Source organism: Ictidomys tridecemlineatus, chromosome 1 (assembly GCF_052094955.1).
Source record: "Ictidomys tridecemlineatus isolate mIctTri1 chromosome 1, mIctTri1.hap1, whole genome shotgun sequence".
NCBI classification, from domain to species: domain Eukaryota; kingdom Metazoa; phylum Chordata; class Mammalia; order Rodentia; family Sciuridae; genus Ictidomys; species Ictidomys tridecemlineatus.
The window spans coordinates 24145840-24172225 of NC_135477.1; the positions used below are offsets into that span (position 1 = coordinate 24145840).

Sequence of the window (26386 nt, forward strand, 5' to 3'; positions counted from 1 at the left end):
CCTAGCACGGGCGACATGCTGGGTTCAATCCTCAGCATCACATAAAAATAAATAAATAAAATAAAGGCATTGTGTCCAACTACCAATAAAAAAGGTTTAAAAAAAACCCCAGCAGTCTAAATTTCATGAAGAAAGGAAAAAGAAATACATTGCTTGGGAGAAATCCAGTCTACATCTTTACCTTGTCTCAGTCAACCAACCCATCAATATTTATCAAACACCTACTGCATGTGCAATTGCATGCTTGGTGCTGTGTGAGAGAAAACATGAGACATACTCGCTATTCCTAAAAGGCTTATGATCAAGCATCTCTCACTTACGATCAAGACTGTGGCTTTGGCTCAGTGCTATAGTACTTGCTTAGCGTCTAGGTGCAAGATCCTAGGTTCAACCCCCAGTACCAAAAAAAAAAAAAAAAAAAAAAAAAAGAGCTTATGATTAGTTGAAGAGATGTGCTAACTTGTCCTAACTTCAGGACCATCGGAAGCCTATATGTATTCAACATGAAACATACATACATAGTAGGTACTACAACAAAGCCCACTCCTTTTCTTTGACTGATTTTAGATTAGTTTTTTTTTTCAGCTGAAAAAAGATGCTTGCATGAGCATATCATTAATGAACATTGGGAAGGCTCATACCCCAAACTTTTCTGGAGAAAGGGGAATGTTTTTAACAAAGAAACATGAAAGAATCCCATCTGATTCAAATGTAAAAAAGAAAGAAAGAAAGAAAGAAACATGAAAGAATATGACACAAGCTAAGTCAAACTTCTGTTCATCTTTTGTTTACTACATGAAAGATAAAAATGAATTTTGAGTCCGTTGGTTAGCTCAGTTGATGGCAATAATTCTGTATATGTAGTTGTAGTTCTGTTCCCAGATATGATTGGTTCAGTTCTGCATTGTATTGTTTTGATGCACAGCCTTTCTCCCTGCCAAACTAGTTCCATATTTTTGCTTAGTGTTGCTTTTCTTTTCTTTCTCCTCCTTTTGTGTGTATGTGCATGTGGGTGTGGTGCCGGGGACTGAACCCAGGTCCATACACATGCTAGGCAAGTGCTCTACCACTGAGGTGTTTGGGGTTTCTTGCTGACCATATTATTTTAAAATGAAACTGAAAACAAAACTTTCTGTGTTTTGACTTCATCAGTCTCTCTTGGTGTGCAAGCCTGTCTGTGTATTCATATTATCTTGCATTCTCTATTTGTCTGATCCTTTCTGCTTCTCAGAATTTTCTCTTCATTCACCTACTTCTAAGTCTGAGGCGAGGCTGAACCACAGTCCTGAGCCCCAGGATTAGGAAAAACAAGGAGACTCACCTGATCCGTTGTACTTCAGTACCTTGGACAGCTCCATGGCCTTCCTGCTGTGGGTGCCTGTCCAAATGTGGACCACTTCACGAATTTTTTGTCATCCTTGTGGTAGGTGCCTCCTTCACTGAGTCAAAATGAATATGAATCTGGGGCTGGGGAGGAACTTCCCTAGTATAAGTGAAGCCCTCGGTTGGATTCCTGGCACCATGAAAACAAAAAACAAGAAAAGAAGAAATGAATCTGAGAACCTGGCACAGTGGTGTATGGCTGTAATTTCAGCAGCTTGGGAGGCTGAGGTTGGAGGTTCAAGGTGAGCCTGGGCAATGCAATGAGACCCTGCCTCAAAATTAAAAAAAAAAAAAAAAAAAAGGCTGGGGTTGTAGCTCAGCGGTAGAGTGCTTTCCTAGCATCTGTGAGGCACTGGGTTTGATCTTTAGCACCACATAAAAATAAATAAATAAATGTATTGTGTCCATCTACAACTAAAAATAAAAAATAAATTTGATAAGGTGTGGGGTAGGGAGTTAGCTCCGGGATAGAGTACCCTCTGGGTTCAATCCTTAACTACCACAAAACAAAAAAATAATAATAAATCATTTGGCCCACCCTTGTCTTTTCTGATCACCAGAGAAAGGATTCCAGACAGAAATGGTTCAGGATTATTATTTTTTTTTAAAGAGAGAGATAATTTTTAATATTTATTTTTTAGTTTTCGGCAGACACAACATCTTTGTTTTTGTATGTGGTGCTGAGGATTGAACCCTATGGCACGCATGCCAGGCGAGCGTGCTGCCGCTTGAGCCACATCCCCAGCCCCGGTTCAGGATTATTAATTGCCTGGCTGGGGAAAGAGACAAGGGACTGGGAGGCTTCTTCATCCTCCACTCTTCCTATACTTATGTGTCTGCTAATGACTGGGGGAAAAATTCTTTCATTTCAACTCAGCAGATTTGTATGGACCAAACTTTTCCTTCCCTGGAAAGCAGTAAGGCCTAATACAGATATTCTCTGAGAAGGAAACAAAGGAACTGTAGTTTAAGTAAGAAAACTGTCCATCCTATGGGCTGGTCTCCAGGGGAAATAAGGGAAAAGAACAGGAAGCATGGGAACTCCAGAAGGGTTGAAGAGGGAATGTCAGAGGTTTGGGAAAGTCTGAGGTCTCTAAAAGCAGACTTGCTCAGCTTATGCAGTTCACACCAGTTGCCTTGAGCCCCAAATCAAAAGGTATGCTTTACACTTTCCTAAAGTGAGAAGAGAAATCTTTCTCTTAGTATCTTCTCTTCCAAATAGGCAAAGCAAGAGGCATAAGGCTTGTTTTCAATAGGTAATTATGTAATGACTTGACGAATTTTGTGTTTTTTTGTTTTGTTTTGTTTTTGGTACCTGGGATTAAACTCAGGGGCACTCTTCAGCTCTATTTTGTATTTTATTTAGAGACAGGGTCTCATTGAGTTGCTTAGCACCTCACTATTGCTGAGGCTGGCTTTGAACTTGAAATTCTCCTGCCTCAGCCTCTCAAACCTCTGGGATTATAGGCATGTGCCACCATCCCTGGCACGTTCTTCTTTTCTCACAAGAAACTTAAGAAGGAAGGGAGGGAGGGAGGGAGGAAGGAAGGAAGGAAGGAAGGAAGGAAGGAAGGAAGGAAGGAAGGGTTTTATTATTCCCCTTTTCTAAATAAATAAACTGTGACAGTGAGAGGTTAGGCAATTTGCCCAAGGTGGCACAACTAGAAAATGGCATGGCTGGGTTTCAAACAAGTGTCTGTCACTCCAAGCTGGTTTTCTTTCTTTCCCACCTTTTTTTCCTGAATTGGAACTCTTTTTGTATGCAGTAAAATCTACATTACATTACTATTTTAACCATCTTAAGTGGCGTTAGTTACATCCACATGTTGTATGGCCATCATCACTCTTTCTTTCTTTTTTGTACTAAGGGTTTAATCTGGGGTACTTTGCCACTGAGACCGATCCCCAGCCTTTCCTTCCTTCCTTTCCTTTCTTCCTTCCTTCCTTCCTTCCTTTCTTTTTTTTCTAATTTTGAGACAGGCTCTTGCTAAGTTGCTTAGGGCCTCACTAAATTGCTAAGGCTAGCCTAAAATTTGTGATCCTCCTTCCTCAGCCTCCTGAATCTCTGGGATTACAGGCATGCACAACTGTGCCTGGCTTTCCTTGCTATCTATTTCTAAGAATTTTCCATTGTCCTAGATAGAAGCTGGACTCAGTAAGCAATAACTCCTTATTCCCTCATCTCCCATCCCCTGGAAACCTCTATTCTATTTTGTATCTCTAAGTACTTGACTATTCTAGAGTCCTTAAATACAATGAAATGTGCATGGAACATAACATATTTTTGTTTTTGTGTCTGACTTATTTCACTTATAGCAATGTCTTCAGGATTTATCCATGCCATAGCACATGTCAGAACTTTATTTATCTTTATAGCCTGATAGGGTCTTGTGGTTGCAAATGACCAAGATTCCCCCAAAATATGAGGGGTTATTGTCAAAACATTGCAGAATTAAGGAAGACAGAAATCTCAGCCTGTCAATTCACAATAGCTAGATGCCCTCCAACAGATGAACAGATGAATGGGTAAAGAAAATGAAGAATATATACACAATGGAATATTACTCAGCTATAAAGAAGAATGAAATTATGGCATTTGCAGGTAAATGGATGGAAGTGGAGAATATCATGCCAAGTGAAATAAGCTAAGCCCCAAATACCAAAAGCCAAATGTTTTCCCTTATAAGCAGATGCTGAACCATAATTGGGGGGGAGTGTAGGGAAAAATGGAGGAAATTTGGATTGGTCAGGAGAGGGGAAGGGGTGTGGGGTGGGAAGAATAGCGGAATGGGATAGACATTATGACCCTATATATGCATGTACAATTACATGACCAGTGAGATTGCATCATGTAGAGCTAGAGGAAGACGTTGTGCTCCGTTTGTGTACAATGTGTCAAAATGCATTCTACTGTCATGTATAACTAAAGAGAACAAGTTTTTAAAAATAAATTAATTTTTAAAAAGTAATCTCAGCCTATGCCTAGAAGTTCAGGAACACTCATATGGGTGGATTTATTGGGACTTAAACACAGTTTGAATCTGATCATCACACCTCTGGGGATGAAAATGTCTCATTGTTCTAATGACAGGAGGCTGTTGTCTTCTGAAACCTGGCCATCGTGTCAGCACAGTGATATTACACTTAGTGATGTTCTTCTGTATGGTCTGGTACTAACAAACAGACACTTCATAACCTATAAAAAGCAATCCTCAGGCTTTTGCTATTTCTGTATTTTTCTACCATTTCAATGATACCCTGTCTTTTCTCCCTTCATCTCCTGTATCCAATGACAGCTGATAAAATCTGCAACATTCTCTGGTTGCATTTTCTGATTAAACTGGTTAATCTATAATCATTTCTTGCCATTCATCTCATAAGCTACCTGCCTATCTAGAAATTAGCTGCCCTTGAATTAAGCATGTCCTCTGCTTTGATCAGTTGCAGTAAGGGAGATAAGTCATGTGCTATTGAATGTGGCTCCTAATGGTGAAGACCTGCTTCTCTCCGGAGGAGGTTGGGTACATGACAGGCAGATGTCAGTCACTGACTTCATCCCTCTACATCAGCTCTCTTGTGATAACAGATTATCAAGCTCTTTGTTGGACTTTAGCTCTATGGTCTGCATCTACTTCTGTGACTTCACAAATCATGGGCCAGCAGTGTCTACGTCTGAGTTGAAGTGTACTTTGCAGGTGTCCCTGCACATAATTGCCATCTGGTGATATGTAATTTGAAGGTGCTTGGGATATTCTCAGCTTACATCAAGCTGTTTTCTTAAAATTTCTGAATAGGGTTGTCTCTCTAAGACTGAAAGTGTGTTTTCAGTTCTCTTGTCAAGTCTGGAGTAACAGGAAGACATTCAGAATACAGGACACACTGAGGTGTTAGCAAATCCACGAGGTGGGACACACTTCCAGTAAGCTGTGGGAAAAAGACTGGATTGTGAGATCAGGCCATTTATAGTTCTGTGACTGTGACAGAGAATGTGGTGCTCACCAAATATCACATAAATATCTCACATTCCCTTCCCCACTGCATTTCCCAGTATCCCTTGTAGTAGGCTGTAACAGGAAGTGATCTATGTTCTCTCTACTTTCTGGTATATATGAGTTGGCAAAATCCCCAAAATAGAAACAGACTGGATCCCTGAGTCATCATTTGGAATGGTACTATCCTGGGGAGCATCCTGATTTTTCATGAGCAGGAAATAAACCTCTAAATATTAAGCCCTGGAGACTTTGAAATTTGATGGTTATTGCAGTATAACTTAGAGTCACCCTATTACAGTCACTGACTAGGAGTGTGACCTCAGGCAAGTAAAACAGTGTCTTCAGTCTTCATCATCCTCTTCTGAAGCATAAGAGAGTTGCACCAGATAATCTCAAAGATCATATTCATAATTCCTAATTGACTGTATCCTATTAACTTTTTTTTTCTGGTACCAGGGATTTAACCCGGGAGTACTTGACCACTAAGCCACATCCCCAGCCTTTTTTTTTTGAGACAAGGTCTCACTGAGTTGCTTAGCGCCTCACCGTTGCTGAAGCTGGCTTTGAACTCATGATCCTCCTGCCTCAGCCTCCTGAGCCACTGGGTTACAGGAGTGTGCCACCGTGTCTGGCCCACTTCTTTCCATTCTTAACTGCCATTAAAGTATATAATTTCTTACTTGAGGCGTTCTCACAAAAGCCTCCTCTTTGGCCCCCATGTCTCTAGGCTCACACATTTCAGTCTTCTCACTTTCTTAGTATAGATCCTGTGACCTTCTTCCTAAAACCTTCACTGGATACCCATTACATGAATGAAGTCCATGAGATGTTGGACTTTTGAGATCCTTTTTTTTTTTTTTTTAAAGAGACAGTGAGAGAGGAGAGAGAGAGAGAGAGAGAGAGGGAGAGAGAGAGAGAGAATTTTTAATATTTATTTTTTAGTTGGCAGACACAACATCTTTGTTGGTATGTGGTGCTGAGGATCGAACCCGGGCTACACGCATGCCAGGTGAGCGCGCTACCGCTTGAGCCACATCCCCAGCCCCTTTTTGAGATCCTTGATAGATTGTAATTGGTTCTTTGTGCAGAGTTCTCTTTCCTTCACTGTACTGTGGGCTTCTTGAGGTCCAGTACCATACCTGTTACAATTTATAGCTTCTTTTTTATTTTATTTTTCAAAATATTTTTTTAGTTGTCAATGGACCTTTGTTTTATTTATTTATACAGGGTGCTGAGAATTGAACCCAGGGCCTCACACATGCTAGACAGGCGCTCCACCACTGAGCCAAAACCCAGCCCTAGCTTCTCTTTCTTTTTTTAAGCCTCCCTTATACTTTGTTTTTCCACTCAGGGATGCTCTACCACTGAGCTACATATCCAGCCCCTTTTTACTTTTTGGGTCAGAGTCTCACTAAATTTCTGAGGCTGGCCTCAAACTTGTGATCCTCCTGCCTCAGCCTCCCAAGCCACTGGGATTTTAGGCATGTGCCACTGTGCCTGGCCAACTAATGCCTATTGAAGTTGAAAGTCAAATATCTCCAAACTAGAAAAGGAGCTCTCATAAAATGATAAAAACCTACAAATGAATTGGAGTGATAAAGGTTGCCAGTATCATACCTACTGAAAATATGTAGAATGTGTGTGTTAAAGTGCAGAATATAGGCAGGTTCAAGCTGGCCATGGTGGCACAGGCCTGTAATCCCAGCAGATTGGGAGACTGAAGTAGGAGAATTGTAGGTTTTAGGCCAGCCTCAGTAATTTAGTGGGGCCCTAAGGAACTTAGTGAGAACATGACTCAAAACAAAAGAATAAAAAGGGCCAGGGACATAGCTTAGTAGTTAAGCCCCTGGGTTCAATCCCCAGTACCAAAAAAAAAAAAAAAAAGTTAAATCAATCACAAAGACAACAATTATAAAAATATGTGCACCTAATAAAAGAAACTCAAAATATATGAAGGAACTATTGACCACATTGAAAAGAAAATAACTTTTAATTTTAATTTTTTATAGGTGCACTCTAATTATACATAATAGTGGAATTCATTGTTACATATTTATACATTCACACAACATAATTTGGTCAAGTTCATTCCCAATTATCTTCTTTTTCCCTCCCATTCTCTCTCCTCTGGCCTCCTTCCTCTCTAGAAAGAAAAAATAGTTTGTTAATAATAGTGGGACGTTTCAATACTTCATTTCCATTAATAAATAGAATAACAAGAAAGACCAGTAATAAAATAGAGAATGTTAACATAAATTTAACACTATAACCAAATAGACCTAACGGATGTGTATAAAATACTCCGCAGCAGAATATAGTCTTCTCAAGTGACACAGAACATTGTTCAGGATAGGCTGTTAGTGTTAAGACAAAAAAATAAGTCTCAATAAATTTCAAATACCAAAGTGACACAAAATATTTTCTCTTACCACAACAAAATTAAACTAGAAACCGATAGCAAAAAGGAAATTTGGAAAACAATGATTATATGGAAATTAAGTCATATGCACCTAAATAACCAATAAAACACAAGGGAAATTAGCAAATACTTTTTTTTTTTTTTAAATATTTATTTATTTATTAGTTATTGGCGGACACAACATCTTTGTTTGTATGTGGTGCTGGAGGATCGAACCCGGGCCGCACGCATGCCAGGCGAGCACGCTACCGCTTGAGCCACATCCCCAGCCCCTAGCAAATACTTTTTAAGATGAATGAGGAAAAAATATTTTATGAGATGTAACAAAAGTGGTACCCCGAGGGAAATTTATATCTGCGAACATGCACGTTAAAGAATAAGAATGAGGGCCAGGCATGGTGGCACATGCCTGTAATCCCAGCAACTCTGGAGGCTGAGGAAAGAAGATCACAAGTTTAAGAGCAGTCTCAGCAATTTAGTGAGACCTTGTTTCGAAATAAAAAACTAAAAGGGCTGGGAATGAAACAGTGGTTAAGTGTCCCTGGGTTCAATCCCCAGAACCAGAAAAGAACAAGAATGAAATTAGTTACCTACCTTTCTGCTTTACGGAACCAGAAAAAGAATACAAAGTAAACCCAAAGGAACACCAGAGAGGGAATATGAAATATTAGAGGGGACTTACATGAAATAGAAAATAGAAGACGATAAAGGAAATTAATTAAATAAAAGTTCAGCTGGTGTGGTGGCACATGCCTGTAATCCCAGCGGCCTGGGAGGCTGAGACAGGAGAATCATGAGTTCAAAGCCAGCCTCAGCAACAGTGAGGCACTAAGCAACTCAGTAAAACCCTGTCTCTACTAAAATACAAAAGAGAGCTGAGGATGTGGCTCAGTGGTTGAGTGCCCCTGAGTTCAATCCCCGGTACCAAAAAAAAAAAAAAAAAGTTCATTCTTTGAAAAAAATCAACAAATCTGACATTTAGCTAGACTGCCCAAGAAGAAAAAGGAAAAGATTCAAGTTACTAAAATTAGAAAGGAAAACAGTAATATTATTGCTGAACGTACAGAAATAAAGAGGATTATAACAATATGCCTGAAAATTAGATAATTTAGGGGAAATGAGAAAATTTCAAGAAACACAAAACTACCTGTCTTAGTCCACTTTGTCTTGGGATAGGCTGAGTACTTTGTAAAGAAAAGAGGTTTATTTGCCTCACAATTCTGGTGGTGGTTGTGTTGTGGTGTGAACTTATAAATACAATCAATAAGAGTGTAAGTTATAGGTTACATATTAGTAAAAAATATAGCTCATAGATATAAGATTTTGATAAGTGAGATAAGACAGTTATAAAGCAAGAATTGTCATAGACAGGCCTAAGATTCCAGTTTTTTTAATATTTATTTCTTAGTTGTAGGTGGACACAATACATTTATTTTGTTTATTTATATATGGTGCTGAGAATTGAACCCAGGGCCTCACACATGCTAGTCGAATGCTCTACCACTGAGTCACAACCCCAGCCCCTAAGACTCAATTTTGCTGCCTTCTATAAAAAACTATTGGAAGAGCTTTTTTTGAGAAACTGAAATGAAAGCTGTTTTCTTATTTTTTTTTTAAAAATTGTCTTTCTGTACTTTGTACCCCACGAATTGTATCCTAGTCAGGATGCAGCTGTGGTCGCGGTGAGCTACATCCTGGGTTTGGATGCCCTTGTGGGTCTACGTGACTTTGAAGTAGATTCTTGCCTGCCGACCCCCCCCCCCAAATTTAGAGTGCGACAGTCTAGCACCTGCTTGAACCCAGGACTGTAGTCAACTGAACTCTAAAACTAATGCTTTTTTTAAGCTTCTGTTTATCATCCCTTGCTTGCTGATCAGAAAATTCCAGTCCTTCCTAGAGCCCACAAGTCCCACTTTGAATTCTACCAAATGTTTAAAGAATGAACACTAATAATTCCTTTTTTTTTTTTTTTTTAAACTGAGGATTGAACCTAGGAGCGTTTTACCACTGAACTCCAGCTGCAGCCCTTTTTATTTTTATTTTGAGACAAGGTCTTGCTAAATTGCTGAAGCTGGCCTGGAACTTGCTATCCTCATTCCTCAGTCTCCCAGGTCACTGGAATTGCAGGCATATGCCACCATACCCAATTAACACTTATACTTTTCAAATTCTTACAAAAAAGAGAGAATATTTTCTTATTTACTCATTGAATGAGGCCAGTATTGATGTCATGAATCAGAGATGTCCTATTAAAAAACAAAAACAAAAAAACCACAGATCAATATCCATCTGCATACAGATGCAAAAATCTTCCATACAATACTAATAAACTAAATCAAGCAGCACATTAAGAGGATTGATTATACATGGGGCTGGGATTGTGGCTCAGCAGTAGAGCGCTTGCCTAACACTCACGGGGCCCTGGGTTCTGTCCTCAGCATCACATAAAAATAAATGAATGGAAAAAGGTATTGTGTCCAACTACAACTAAAAAAAATTAATATTTTTTAAAAAAGAGGATTATACATGATGACCAAGTGGGATTTATCCTAGCAATTTAGTGGTGGTTCAACATATGAAAATCAACCTATGTAATATACCATGTTAATAAAAGATGAAATCACACATGATCATATCAACAGATGCAGAAAAAACATTTTACAAAATCCAACACCTTTTCATTATAAAAACACTATGATTTGAACCAGGCACGGTGGTGCACACCTGTAATCCCAGTGGCTCGGGAAGCTGAGACAGGATAATCTTGAGTTCAAAGCTAGTCTCAGCAATGGCAAGGTGCTAAGCAACTCGGTGAGACTCTGTCTCTAAGTAAAATACAAAATATGGCTCAGTGGCCAAATGCCCCTGAGTTATCAGCTCTTGCCATTTCTATCCAATATTGTATTGGAAATTCTGGCCAGGTAAGGAGGCAAGAAAAAGAATGTCTTCAAATTAGAAAGGAAGAAATAGGGCTGGGAATGTGGCTCAAGTGGTAGCGCGCTCGCCTGGCATGCCTGCGGCCCGGGTTCGATCCTCAGCACCACATACCAACGAAGATGTTGTGTCTGCCAATAACTAATAAATAAATATTAAAAATTCTCTCTCTCTCTCTCTCCTCTCTCACTCTATCTTTAAAAAAAAAAAAAAAAAGAAAGGAAGAAATAAACTGGGCATGGTGGTGCGTGCCCATAAACCCAATGAGTTAAGAGGCCGAGGCAGGAGATCACAATATCAAGGACACCCTCAGCAACTTAGCAAGATCCTGTCTCAAAGTAAAAGATAAAAAGGGCTGGAAATGTAGCTCATAATAGAGTGCCTCTGTTTCAATCCCTAGTATAAAAAAATAAAACTATCCCTTTTGCAGATCACATAACTTCACTTATAGAAAACCCTAAAGAAACGAACAAAACAAACAAACAAAAACTATGAAAAAAAGAAAAAAATAATAAAATAAAGACTCAAGCTAAAAAAAAAAAAAAACTATGAGAGTTACTAAATGAGTTCTGCGAGATTGTTGGATGTAAGAGGACTGGGGATGTAGCTCTTGAAAGCATGAGGGCCTGGGTTCAATCCCCAGCACCAAAAAGAAAAAAAAAAAAAAGATTGCAGGATACAAGAGCAATATACAATAGTCATTCGTATTTTTTAAGCTAGCAACAAATGATTTCAATCTCCAGTACTGCAATAAATAAGTAAATAAACTAACAGTGAACAGTCAGAAAATGAAATAAAAACTATTCCAGTAACAATAGCATTAAAAAGAATAAATACTTTAAAGTAAATTTAACAAAAGAAATGTAAGGGGCTGGAGCTGTGGGTCAGTAATAGAGTGCTCGCCTAGCATGCATGAGGCACTGGGTTCGATCCTCAGCACCACATAAATGTAAAATAAAGATATTGTGTCCACCTGAAACTTAAAAATAAATTAAAAAAAAAAGAAATGTAAGACTTTTTAAATTGAAAACTACAGAGTCTGAGGTTGTAGCTCAGTAGTAGAGCACTTGCTTAGCATGTGAGAGGCACTGGGTTGGATCCTCAGAACCACAAAAAAATAAACAAATAAAGATATTGTGTCCATTTACAATCAAAAAAAATTTTTTTTAAAGAAAACTACAGGCTGGGGATGTGGCTCAAGCCGGTAGGGCACTCGCCTGGCATGCGTGCGGCCCGGGTTCGATCCTCAGCATCACATACCAACAAAGATGTTGTGTCCGCCGAGAACTAAAAAATAAATATTAAAAAAAAATTCTCTCTCTCTCTCCTCTCTCACTCTCTCTTAAAAAAAAAAGAAAACTACAAAACATTATTGAAAGAAATTAAAGAAGATCTAAATAAGTGGGCATATATCCATTGTTCATGGGAACTTAATATTATTAAGATAGCATTGCTCCCAAAATTGATCTACAGATCCAGTACAATCTCTATCAACTCCAAGCTGCCATTTTTTTTTCTGTAGAAATAAAAAAACTGATCCTGATATTCATATGAAATTGCAAGGGGCCCCAAATAGCCAAAACAATCCTAAAACAGAGCAAACCTGGAGGATTCATGCTCCTGATTTCAAAACTTACTATGAAGATACAATAATCAAAACAGTGTGTGCTGCCTAATTAAAAAAAAAAAAAAAGCCCTACCCCTCCTCCCAATAGTGTTAGCATAAGAATAGATCTGATGTCACTTGATTTTTCACAAGAGTGCATGACCATTCAACAGAGTAAGGATAATCTTCAAGAAATGATTTAGGGGCTGGGGTTGTAGCTCAGTGGTAGAACACTTGCCTTGCATGCATAAGGCCCTGGGTTCAATCCTCAGCACCACGTAAAAATAAATAAATAAAAATAAAGATATTGTGTCCATCTACAACTAAAAAAAAGTATTAAAAAAAAAGAAAAAAAATAAATGATTTAGGGCCAGGCACTGTGGTGTACATCTGTAATGACTCAGGATTACAAGTTCAAAACCAGCCTCAGCAACTTAGGGAGATAGGATTTCAAAATAAAAATGGTTGGTGGAAGTAGCTCAGAATAAAGCCCCCCTGGGTTAAATCCCCGTACTAGACAGCAGTTGGGGGGAATGGAAAATTATATAGTCCTTGTGATAAACAATTTGGCAGGTCCTCCAAAAGTAAAACCATTAAATATGACTCAGTAATTCCCCTAACAGGCATATACTAAAGAGAACCAAAGATATGTGTCTACACTAAAACTTGTATATGGTTGTTTATGGCAGCAGTATTCATAATATTTCTGGAAACAACACGTTATCAATGAATGAATAAACCAAATGTGGTATATCTATAGAATGAAGTATTATTTGGCCATTGAAAAGAATGAAGTACTAATATATGCTACAACATGGACAACCCCAAAAGCATGCTAAGGAAAATAATAAGGCTACACAGATGATTTAATTCCTGTGCAATGTTCAAAACAAGCAAACATGTAGAGATAGAAAGTAAAATTAGTGGTTGCCAAGGCCTGGGCTTAAATGATATAAAGTTTCTCTTTGGAGTGATGAAATAACTGAAAATAGACAGTGGTAATGGTTACAGAACATTGTTAATAAAAAAATCTCTGGGTTGTATCAGTTAAAATGGTTAACAGGGTAGATTTTATGTGTATTTGATCTCAATAAAACAAAAGTCATTTTAAATTGTTATCTCTGATATGATGTGATGATATTCATCGTGACACATATCACTTCGGATTAATCATGAGAAAATGTCAGAGTAACTCAGGTTAAAGGATATGTTATAAAATGCTTAACCAATACTCTTTTTGTTTTTGTTTTTGTGGAGCTAGGAATGGAACCCAGGGCCTCACATATGCTAGGCAAGCACTCCACCACTAAGCTACACTCCCAGCCTGTTAACTAGCCCTCCTTCCTGAGCCCTTGAAAGACAAGAAAAGACCCAGAAACTGCCAGATACTGAAGGAGACTGAGGAAACACAATGACTAAATACAGTGCGGCATCCCGGATTGAATTCTGAAACAAAACGGGCATAAATGGAAAAACTAGTGAAATCTAAATTCTGAATGAAGCCTCTGGTTTAGTTGATGGCATTGTATAAATAATGTTTATCATTTAGTTTTTTCTTTTTTGGTACTGGGGATTAAACTCAGGGGTGTTTTACTATTGAGCAGTATCCTCAGTTCTTTTTATTTTATTTTTTAATGTTTGAGACAGAGCCTCTCTAAATTGCTGAGGTTGGTCTTGAACATGAGATGCTCCTGCCTCAGCCCCCAGAGTCATTGGGATTAAAGGCATGCACCACCATGCCCAGCTTAATTTTTTTTGGGGGGGGATGTCCGGGGATTGAACCCAGGGGCACTCAACCACTGAGCCACATCCCCAGCCCTATGTTGTATTTTATTTAGAGACAGGGTCTCACTGAGTTGCTTAGCGCCTCACTTTTGCTGATTCTGGCTTTGAATTTGCAATCTTCCTTCCTCAGCTTCTGGAACCTCTGGGATTACAGGCATGTGCTACCGCATCCCGCTAATTATTTAGTTTTGTCAATGTGTTTTAACATTAGGATAAGTTGAATGAAAGATACACATGCAATCTTATCAATTCTTCTGTAAATTTAAAAATTATTTCAAATAGTTTTTTTAAACCCCCAAAGCCTGAAATTTAATATTACAGGGGCCTGACTGGAGCTTTAAAGTAGTCTATTGGGGCTGGGGTCGGGGAGATGTGTTACTCAGCTGCATAGCTCCTGCCTAACATAGTCAAGGTCCTGGGCATGAGGCCCTGGGTTTGATCCCCAGGACAAAGAAGAAAAAAGAAAAAAGTTTGCCTTTCACTCTGTAGATGGAGGCAAGTTCATGGCAAATGGATTTTCTGTGTGCATTGTTAACTCACCTGAATCCCCTCCATCCATCCATAGTTCTATCACAATAAGGCAAGGAGGCCCCTGCTGCTACTGCAGGGCAGGTTATGTAATGGAATCCTTTGTGCAACCTGAAAAAGATGCAAAAGGGCAAGGGGAAATTTGGGCAAAATAAAAGTTATGAAGTCTCAAAAATAAATAAATAAATAAATATGTCAGGGAGTCTCTGATAGACATGAAGTTTGAGATTCTAATCACTTCTCTTTGAGATTCCTTGTTTTTAGAATTTTTCCGATGGATTGAAATGGTCCTGAATAATGTTCACTCTAGGAAAGTAGACCAAGAGAACCCACCAAGAAGAGGAGGAGTTAAGCCTGGAGACGTGTGTGTGTGTGTGTGTGTGTGTGTGTGTGTGTGTGTGTGTGTGTGTGTGTGTTTTCGTGTGTTGGGAGGCAAGGAGTTCTTGGGCAGTGTTTGCTGAAACTGGAAACTCTCTGACCCAGCCATCACCACTGAACCCCAGGAACAATGATTAAGCAAGTTAGGGTGACCTTGGGAACTCAGCATGGAGCATCTCAGGGATCCAGAGCAGCAAGTTCCCTGCAGCAGGACTAGGGATGCATTGGGTTGTGCAGGGAGGGTTTTTATCAGCTAGCTGCTCAGTGCCAATGACGGGCTGCAGCTCTCACAAATGGATTTTCTGTTGAATGGAACTGTGTCTTTGGTTCTCTGTCCTTGAAGCACTTAAAAACTGGCCCCTTTGGTTTGAGAAAGCAGGAATGTTAGATGTTAAACAACTCAAAGGGAGGAGAAAGACTTTCTGCTCATCTGTCATGTGGGTGGCCAAGTTAATTTTGAAAAGTAGAAGAGACATGACCTTATTTATGTACCAGGCTGGTGATTCAGGTCATTTCAGGTTGAGGCAGTTACATAAATTGAAATTGACCTTCTGAGAAACCATTGCTTCATATCTTCTGTCATTTCTTTAGACACCAGGACAGGATAGAGGAAAACAGGAATCTAGAGTGTATAGAGGGGCCCTTATCAGAAAGGGCCTCAGTAGCCCTCTATGTATCATAGTTTTCTGTTAAAGGGACCATGCTATTACCACCCACCGTGGGTTGAAGATTTTCTCATTACTTGGGACAATCTACTTTCCATCCTTTCCTTCCCCATTGCTTCTTCTCAGACCCCAGAACACTAATTGCTCAGTGTTCTGTAACAAATGCCTAGTGATCCATAGATTCTATTTTAAATTCACTTTAAAGAAATTAATTAGAATCCCTGCTGTAGGAGCTTGTGATTAATGACTTGGTGTTTTTATCGCATTTCCTGGACATGCAGGCAATGTCAGGGCCTAATTCAAAGGTTTGTCTTTCTCTGGTTCTTAATTAAGGACAGCATTCTCCTCTACTTTCCACAACCTGGCATTTACTCTCTAAGCCCAGGGGTTTTCTCAATTCACTGTTCCAGGAAGGTGCTATCAATTGATAGGAGTTGGCACCAGGCTTGTGGGTTCAAACCCGTACTTACTACTTAATAATTATATGATCTTGAACAAACCATTTAACCTTTTTGAGGCTCAGTCTTTGTCAGCTATAAATTGAGATAATATCTAGTTTTCAGTACAGTTGCATTAGAATTATCATGAAGACTAATTAAGGGCACATTTGTGAAAATACCCAGCACTGAAACTGGCACATGTTGGGTACTCCAAAGAATATGGGCTTTAAGGAGCATCACAGATCAGTTTGGGTTCTAGGGACTGTGGAAACTTTTTTTTTTTTTTAACCAGGAAATTATGTCCACCAGTCATGGCTTGGAGAGAACTCACCCCAGCTGATAATCCAGTACTGGCTTTGAGTTCTTGGTGAGGTTAAAGAAAGAAGCTGGAATGGCTCAGGAATGCCTCGTGGAGGAGGTGGAATTTGACCATGTCTGAAGATTTAGGATTTGGAAAAGCCACCCGTTGGAAAGTGGAACAGCATGAGCAAAAGCGGTAAGAGAAAGTTTAAGAACACAGAGAGGAGACTGGCCGTTCTGGAGCCCAGGGTCAGGCCTGCGGGCTATCTTCCAGTAGGTGGAATTTGAGTTTACCTGGACTTTAACTGACCCTATCAGCCCCAGAGGCGCCCAGGTGACCAGAGATGCTGTATGGCTCACAGTTACCACCAGGGGGCAGTATGACTCAACAGTGCTGCCCTTCAATGGTTGGTTTAGAACTTGTTGCTGAGGTCCTATTTTGCACCAAGGGCTTGCCATAAAGGTTATCTATTCATCAAGCTTATGTTTGTAGAACACTTTAAATGGAGGTTACAGTAATCTGGTCTAACCCTAACCACAACTCTGTGTGATCTATATGTATTAGTGTCATCCCCCTAGAGTAACTAGCAAGGATATTAAGTGAATTATTCAAATTTGTTTAAGTGGTAGGGAAATCTGAATTTGAATGCAGGGGCATAATCTCCATCACTGCAAACTACTGCCCTTTGTTAAGCAGATAGGAGCTTAAACAGATTTAGCATGATAATAAGAGTTATATTAGTAATGATTAAAAACCTACAGACAAAGATTCACTTTGGAAAGATGAAAAAAGTTCTGGAGATGGATGGTAGTGATGCTTACACAATAAAGTGAAAGTACTTGTACTTAACACCACCAAACAGTATACTTAAAAATTGTAAATTTTATGATTTTTTAAAATATTTATTTTTTAGTTGTAGTTGGACACAATACCTTTATTTATTTACTTTTATGTGGTGCTGAGGATCAAACCCAGGATCTCACACAACCCCAGCCCCAGTTTTATGATTTTTTTAACATTTATTTTTTGGGGCTGGGGATGTGGCTCAAGCAGTAGCACGCTCACCTGGCATGTGTTCGGCCCGGGTTCGATCCTCAGCACCACATACAAACAAAGATGTTGTGTCTGCCAAAAAAACTAAAAAATAAATATTGAAATTCTCTCTCTCTCTCTCTCTCTCTCTCTCTCTCTCTCTCTCTCTCTCTCTCTCCCCCTCTCACTCTATCTTTAAAAAAAAAAAAAAACATTTATTTTTTAGTTGTGAACACGGTACCTTTATTTTATTTTTATGAGGATCAAACCCAGTGCCTGAAGCATGCTAGGAAAATGCTCTACCAAAACCCTCGCCCCTAAATTTTATGTTTGTGTTATCACAATTTAAAAAGTGGTAACAGCTACGTAACATTTGTTAACAGCAGTAGTTATTATATATTAGTAGCTGCCTGTCTAAAGTACTTATGAACCTATTTCTCTAATTCTCACAACCACCAATTGTGTGGTAGGTACCATTATTATTCCTATTTGACAAATAATTTTATCATCTGGTCTTACTTCTCCCTCCCTGCCCACAACACTGGCAATGGTCTGCACTGATAGTCCTTGGTTAACTGGTTGTGAAGTGTAATAGAGGGGAAATACCATGGGTTTTGAGAGTTGACCAACCTGCTATTGTACCAGCTGAATGTTGGTAGGCAAGGTACTCTATGCTTCCGTTTTTTTCATTTGTAAAATAAAGATGATAATACTAGCTAGGCCAGGTCTTGTGGGCAGCAGCTCAGGAGGCTGAGGCAGAAGGAGTTCAAAGACAGCCTCAGGACCTTAGCGAGGCCCCTAAGCAACTCTATGAGACTCTGTCTCCAAATTAAATATAAAAAGGGGGCTGAGGATGTGGCTCAGTGGTTAAGCACCCCTGAGTTTAAAAAAAAAAAAACTTACTAGGAATGTTGGGATGAGCAAATAATATAATGTATAAATGTGAGATGCTGGGCTGGGGATGTGGCTCAAGCGGTAACGCGCTCGCCTGCCATGCGTGCGGCCCGGGTTCGATCCTCAGCACCACATACCAACAAAGATGTTGTGTCCGCCGAGAACTAAAAAATAAATATTAAAAAAAAAAAAATTCTCTCTAAAAAATAAATAAATAAATAAAAAATAAATGTGAGATGCTTAGCATAGCCAGATGCAGTGGTGCTCGCTCCCAACTATTTAGGAGGCTGAGATAGGAAAATCAATTAAGCCAGTAGTTCAAGGCCACCTGGGCAATGTAGTAAGTATCTGGCTATAGTAAGTACTTCAGAATGTTGACTGTTATTATTACTTGCACAAGTAGAGTTCTTAGAAAATAATAAATGAAAGGATGGGTATGTCCTGAGGGGACTTGAAATAGCTCCTGGCCCTCTTGGTGGGTGGAGGAAAGTGGCCTCCAACAGAGAGTATTCAGTCCCAGTTAGCTTCCTTCCTGGAATGACAGGGCTACCTAACATTCCTTGAGTCCCCCTGCATCATTTTACAAGCCCAAGAGTGGAGGGGTTTTATGTACATTCATTTCTTTTGCCAGTCAACCAGGAAGCTCCCCTGAGAATCAGTGTAGTGTGGGAATGTTAGGGGACAGACAGTAAGAGAATAATACTTTAATATGGGCCCACTGTGCTCATCTGTCTGTTCCCAAACAGTGAGAGCCCCTCCCAGGGCATCAGGCCCAAGTAGTGACCTAAGAGTCACCCTAAGGTGACTCTCTAAGGGGCCCTCCCAGAATACCACGTCACCCTGTAGTTCTGTTCTGAGAGGTCTCACCTCTCACCCCACCTGTTCTGTGGAGCAGCCAAGAAGATGACGCAAACAGAGAGCTCAGCAGTTTATCCCAGCCTCTGGGTCAGGGGCTAAGGGCAGAGAGGGGAGGGAGGGGCCCAGGGCACCCTGCCACAGCTGCACCTTTGGTTAATATTTATTCTTTCTCCTTTCTCTGCCTGGAAACCAGGGGAAGGCCAGCCATGGCTTGTAAAGCAAAATCCCAGGGGCTGTGAGAAGCTGGTTCCTGTGAGATGACTCAGCACAGGCCTTTAAAAGGACAGGGAGCGTCCCCTTCCTGGATTCTGCACAGGCCCAGGAGTGTTGTGGGGGTGTTGTGAAGACCTCACTATTCATCAGCTCAGAGGGATCTTGTCTCCTAGGAGTCCAGGGAGGCCCAGCAGCCCTCAGCTCACTAGTAGGGTAGTAGCATCGGGTCCTTGTTGCAGTGTGATTCTTCCTTGAGGAGACCTTCCCTGTCTTACCTGGATGCCACAATCCTTCTCTTCCCCCAGCTCTTGTCAATACTGGGTCACCAGAGTTTTTTAAAACCCATTTCATCAGCATACACCCAAGGGGTACCTGTAACTTGAGCTCCAAATTCCTTAGCACAGTGTGGTCCTGACCAAAATTACTGCTTTATCCCAACTCCCTCTCCTTCCTCTCACCATGCACACTGTACTCTAGCACAGGGTTTCTCAGTATAGTCTATGGACCACATTCTTCAGCACTGAAGAATAATCCTGGTCTACAGACCTACAGAATCTGCTGCTGGTAGAACCTGGGAATCTTCATTTTAATGATGGCACAGTGGTTGTTTTGTTTTGTTTAATTTTTTTAATATTTATTTTTCAGTTTTTGGCGGACACAACATCTTTGTTTGTATGTGGTACTGAGGATCGAACCCGGGCCGCACGCATGCCAGGCGAGCGCGCTACTGCTTGAGCCACATCCCTAGCCCCTGTTTGTTTTAAAGACAGGGTTTTGCTTTGTTGTCCTGGCTGGTCTTGAATTCATGAGCTGAAGTGATCCTCCTGCCTCAGCTTCCTCAGTAGTTGGAGCCACTGGTGTGTGCCACCATGCCTGGCTCCATGGCTGATTCTTGCGCAGGCTGGAGCTTAAGAAATCCTGTTCTGCCCATTGGATTGTCACCTTCCTGGTTGTATCTGGGCAGTCTCACCCCTGTGCCTTCCCTACTCATGTCACTCCCCTTTCTAGAATGCCCTTCCCATCATTTTGGGAGTAGTCTGCTCCTCTTTTAAGGTTCATCTCACGTGTCAGCTCTTCTGTGCATTTCTCACAGATCTGGGTTCTTTTCTCTGTGTTCACACAAGCCCTTTGTGCTTTCTACCCATATATATATTTTTTATTTATTTAGGATCCTGAAGGACAGTGGATTTTTTTTTTCCTCCTTTTTTCTTTTTTTCTGTGCTATGGTAGATCCAGCTCAGGGCCTCATACATGCCAGGCAAGTACTCTACCACCAAATCACATCTGCAGTCTTGGATTTAATTTTTGAATCCCTAGACTGAGCAAAGTACCTGGCAAGAAGAAGGCATTTAATACATGTTTGCCGAATGAGTAAGTGAATGACTGGAGACCAGGTCCTGGTTTAAAGTAGGTTAAACCCATTATGGAGTGACACATCCATGTTTGTCATTCAGACTCCTGCTTTACATTTTGTCTGCAACTTGGTCTAAAAGCTTGATCTTCCCTGGAGGAAGCTATGAGTTTAGATTTGACCAGAGGTATTTAGGTTAGTGATGAGTTAGGTCTATAGAAATATTTTTGAAAGCCCAAAATTTGTTTGTGTGGGAGGCCAAGGAACTGCTTTCTCTTGATCTTTCAGAGGGCAGAAACTACCAGACATTCTCTCCACCCATAAACTGTTGTTGAGGATCACCAACATCAGAATTCTTGACCTTCTAACTCTAGTGATGTAACTGCCACCTCAGTCAAAAAGCCCTGGACCTTGTCACAACTGCTCTAGCTCAGAAATGCCAGCATGCTGGTCTCTGGCCAGAACTTCCTTGCTTTCAGCTTACTCATTTCCCCCACACCCTGCTGACCTGCTCACAGACGTGGTGGCTGCCTTGGATCTCTTTTCTAAAATAGAGTGGCCTCTTCTTTGTTTCCACACGGAGGTGCCCCTCCTCCCATCTGAAGCCAGTCCCTCACTTGGGCACTGGACTCCAACCTTTCCAGTCCCTTGGCACTCTGCATCATCATGGTCACATTCCTTCCCTTCTTTCTGACTCTTTCCTCACTGTGCATAAATGCAGTCAAGCTTCTCTCACCTCAAAAAAGAAACCTCCCTATAACCATAAGCCAGTCTCGCAAGTTCCCTTCACAGCACAGCTTTTCAAAACAGGAGGCTCACTCTCAGCCCCATTTCTATCCTTACCACTCCACTTCCCAAGGCCACAAGGGGCTCCTAATTGCAAAATCCAACGAATAGATTTCAGTTGTACTTTGTGCTTTGCAACATTTGACGGGAGCTACTCCTCTCCTCTTTTCCTTTTTCCTCCTCCTCTGTTTTCAGTTTGTAAAGCACCCTCTCTGATGCCTTCTTTATGCAGTCATCTTCTCATTGCCAAATGTCAGTAGTCCATATTTTTCCTCATTTAGTCTTTTTAAAATTTTTTTTAATATCTTTACTTTTATTTATTTATTTTTATGTGGTGCTGAGGACTGAACCCAGGGCCTCCCGCATGCGAGGCAAGTGCTCTACCGCTGAGCCACAACCCCAGCCTCTCATTTAGTCTTTTTTTAACTTTTATTTGCTCTCTCTGCTATAGCTCATGTAGATAGTCTAATGCTTACCACTTCCTGTTCATGACATCAGACATCTCCGAGACTTAATAAAATCAAAGTATCCTGCAAAATACAACTTATGCATAGAAAAGGTCCAATAGAGTGCCTGGCATGAAGTAGATGCTCTTTAAATGGAAGCAATTTGTAAGTTATTGTATCTCATAAAGTATGATATTAATATCACAAATGTCTTTACCTCCAGCCTATGGGTTTGTTTGTTTATTTATTTTTTGGTACTGAGGATTGAACAGGGGGACTTTACCACTGAGCCATATCCCCAGCCTTTCTATTTTTTTTTTTTTTTTGAGACAGGATCTCACTAAGTTGCACAGGGCCTCGCTACTTTGCTGAAGTTGGCTTTGAACTTAGAATCCTCCTGCCTCAGCCTCTAAGTTGTTGGAACTATAGGTACACATTATGCTCTTTATTAGTTTTTAAACTTTTTATTATGGTGTATTTTAAGCAGTACCCAAAGTGGACAGAATTGCTTAATGAATCTCCACATACCTATGACCCAGTTCCCACAAACATCAACTCATAACCAATCCTGTCCCATTCACTCCCACCCTCTATAAAAGACAGGAGTTTAAAAGAATAATCACAATACTATTATCATAGTTTTAAATATACAATCTTTTGGATATAGATTTATACCTCTGGTTCTTATGAGATACTGCCACATGGGTGTCCCCTTGATACTTCAAATTTAGCTTGTCCAAAGCTGAACTCACCACATTCTTCTCCCTTTCCTTGTGGTCTCTGTCTTGGTGCTGGTCACCACTGTTCACCAGTCCCTGAGGTCAGAACCTTGGAGTGGTCATTGGCTCTTTATTTTCCTCACACCCCACCCAGCCAGCCACCTCCTAAAAATCTCTAGTTCCTCTCCTCTGCATCTTTCCAGCTGCAGTCTTACCAGGCTCTCAGCAAGTCACTGCTTTGGGGCATTAGCTTTTTTTTAAAAAAAGAAAAAAATATATATATATATTGTTCTTGATGGACCTTTATTTATTTATATGTGGTGCTGAGAATTGAACTCAGTGCCTCACGCATGCCAGGCAAGAGCTCTACCTCTGAGCCACAACCCCAGCCCCTGGGCATTAGCTTTCTAAGTGGTCTGTTTATTCAGTCTTTCACCTCTCTAATCTATAAATATGATTGTCAATTTTTTCCAATAATTTTTTTGTGGTAAAATTTACATAAAATTTACCATTTTAGCCATTTTATTTTTGATTTTTTTTATTATAGATGGACACAATACCTTATTTATTTATTTATTTTTATGTGGTGCTAAGAATCAAACCCAGTGCCTCACATGTGCCAGGCAAGTGCTCTGCCACTGAGCTACAACCCCAACCCTTTTTTGCCATTTTAAAGTATCTAGTTCAAAGGCATTTAAGCACATCTGCGTTGTCATGTAACTACCACCACCATCCATCTTCAGATTTTTTTCATCCTCTGCAATAGAAACTCAATACCCACTAAACGGTTACAGTCTATTTGTTTTCCCTCGGTTTCTGGCAATTTCCATCTGCTTTCTGTATCTGTAAATTTGACTGCTTTAAGTATCCCATATAAGTGGAATGATAGTATTTACCCTTTTGTGAGTGGCTTATTTTATTTAGCATAATGTCTTCAAGGTTCATCTGTATTATAGCATGTATTTTTCTACTTCTTAAAACTAATTAATATGCTGTTATCTTTTAAAAAATTTTTTTCATTGTAGTTGGACACAATACCCTTATTTTTTAAATTTATTTTTATGTGGTGCTGAGGATTGAACCCAGAGCCTAGCATGCTAGGTGAACACTCTACCAATGAGTCACAACCCCAGCCCCCCATTTTTTTTTTGGTGGTGCTAGAGATTGAACCAGGACCTTGCAGATGCTAGGCAAGTGCTCAACCACTGAACAATATCCCCATACCCCTCTTTTTTAATATCTATTTTTTAGTTGTTGATTGACTATTTATTTATTTATTTATATGTGGTGCTGAAAATCAAACCCAGTGCCTCATGCATGCTAGGCAAGTGCTCTACCACTGAGCTACAACCCCAGCCCTGCTATTATCTTTTGTACAGATCACATTTTGTTTATCCATTCATCTGTTTATGGACACTTGAGTTACTTCTGTCTTTTGACTGTTTATTGTGAATGCTGCTTATATCAACGAGAATGTATGTATATCTCTTGGAGACCCTGCTTTCAGTTATTTTTTGGTATATACTCAGAGGAGGATTGCTGGGTCACATAATAATTCAATATGTGTGTGTGCATGTATGTGTGGTATTGGGGATTGAACCCATGAGTACTCTACCACTGAGCTACATCCCCATCCCTTTTATTTTTTATTTTAAGACAGGGTCTCACTAAATTGCCCAGGTTAGTCTTGAACTTATAATCCTCCCTCAGCCTCCTGAGTCACTGGGATTATGGGTGCAAGCCACCATGCCCAGCAAAAGTTTTTAATTTTGATATACTCCAATTTATCTTTTTTCTTTTTCTTTTCCTGCCTGTGCTTTTGTTTGTATCATCCAGTAATCTTTTAAATACACAGCTGTATACATAGCTGATCCTTTCATAATGCTTCTATGGTTCCCTATTTCAAACTCCTTAGCTTAATGGTCTGGTCTCCAACTTTCAGGCTCCTCTCTGACAGCTCCATTCGCCCAGTTATACCTGTCAAATAATTCTGAAATGCCACATACCTCTGAGCATTTACCATGCTCTCTGACATCACCATGCCTTTATGGTTGCTTTGCATGAAACTAATCTCTACTCCTCTTTTACAAGGTCCTTCAAATACTTCCTCTAGGAAGGCTTCTTTGACTTTTCCCAGAGTCAGGTGCCTTTTTGGCTTTCCATGGCAACCTCTGCTTAATCCTTCAAATAATTCTATTATAACTTGTAATACTATGGTTTATTTTTGATTTTGAGATGAGGTCTCAGGTTGCCCAGGATGGTCTCAAACTACTGAACTCAAAGTGATCCTCCTCCTCAGCCTCATGAACTGTGTGCCACCCACAGCCTCTGTGCCCCACTCCAAACTAGGTGGGGTTTTTGGTGTTTTGTTTTATTTTTGTTTTTGTACTGCAGTGTTGGGGCTCTAAACCAAGACTTCCTGCATGCTAAGCGTAGGTTAAATGCTCTACCACCAGACTAGGTTTTACTTGTTGGCCCACCTGCTTTTTATCCCTCCTACTAGAGTCTAAATTCCTTTAGGGCAGATGTGCTCTCTCTATCTTGTCATCTCTATGCTGCTCAAATTTGGTTGAAGGTTGAACTGGATTCTCTGCCTCTATTTAGTTGCTTTGACCTTGAGCAATATAGTTAAACTCCTGGGGTGGTCTCAGTTTTCTCACTAGGTTGTTGTGAAGTTTAGTTGAGATTATTATGTTTGTAAAGTACTTAGTGCTTACTCTGGCCCAGAGTAAATGTTTAACAAAAGCTAACCATTGTCATCACTTGTTGAACTGAGATCTCAAACTCTAAGGAGCTGTATGATTTGGACAGAATTCTTAAACTCTATGCTTCAGTTTTTCCTTCTGTAAAATGAGGTGTTTGACCTGGATCATTTGTAGCAATGATTCTCAGGCTAGGCTGTACTTTGTAATTATCTGGGAAGCTTTAAAAATACTGATGCCAAGGGGCTAGGTAAGTAGTTCAGTGGTAGAGCACATACTTAGCATGTACAGGGCCCTGGTATTGAGCCCAAAGCCACACAAAATAAACAAAACAAAACACTGATGTCTGGGCTCCTCTCCCAAGATGGTGATAATTGGTGTGGGTACAGCCTGGGCATGGGTATTTTGTAAAAGCTCCCCTGGTAATTCTAATGTTCAGCCAGAACTGAAAACCATGATCTAAAGTTTCTTCCTGACCTAAGATGCTAGAAAGTCGAGCTGCCAGGATTCCCTGGAGGCAGGGGAATGGAAGGTCTCCAGGCATTCTTGTGCTATCACCCTTTGTTAGTTCAGCAGGAAGCTTGCTGAACAGGCTCACTAAGTTGGAATTCCAAGGGTATTTGTGGATTCCTAACAGTTTAAATTTAGCAGCTTACTTCTACCAGGAGAAAACAAGGGACCTGGGGGCTCCAAGAAAGAGAAAAAAAGACTCTTCTCTACCTCTACGGTTCTCTTCACAGGCCTGGGACCCTAGATGTCCCGGAGTGTTGTTCTATGGAGTTCCAATCAGGTTGAAGGAAAAGTGGAGGTGTCTGATCAGGCGGGGCAGGCAGCGGCCAAAGGAGGCAGATTTAAAAGGGCCGCTGAACAGGCTTTATTGAGATATCACTCCCGGGCGGAACTCGATCAGACCCACAGAAGGGACAGGGGAAGGGTCTGAGGAGAAACCGCGTG

The 26386-nt window shown here is 40.3% G+C and overlaps 1 protein-coding gene and 1 long non-coding RNA gene across 2 annotated transcripts in view; one reads left to right on the plus strand and one right to left on the minus strand.

Annotated features, from left to right (window-relative positions):
* The window catches only part of Nt5c2 (5'-nucleotidase, cytosolic II), a 133858-nt gene that overhangs the window by 7733 nt on the left and 99739 nt on the right, over nt 1-26386 (plus strand). The window lies entirely within an intron of this gene.
* LOC144366194 (uncharacterized) lies at nt 7347-14760 on the minus strand. Its single transcript, XR_013425144.1, has 2 exons — nt 14660-14760; nt 7347-7518 (listed from the first exon to the last, which is right to left on the minus strand). It is a non-coding gene; the product is annotated as an uncharacterized LOC144366194 (long non-coding RNA).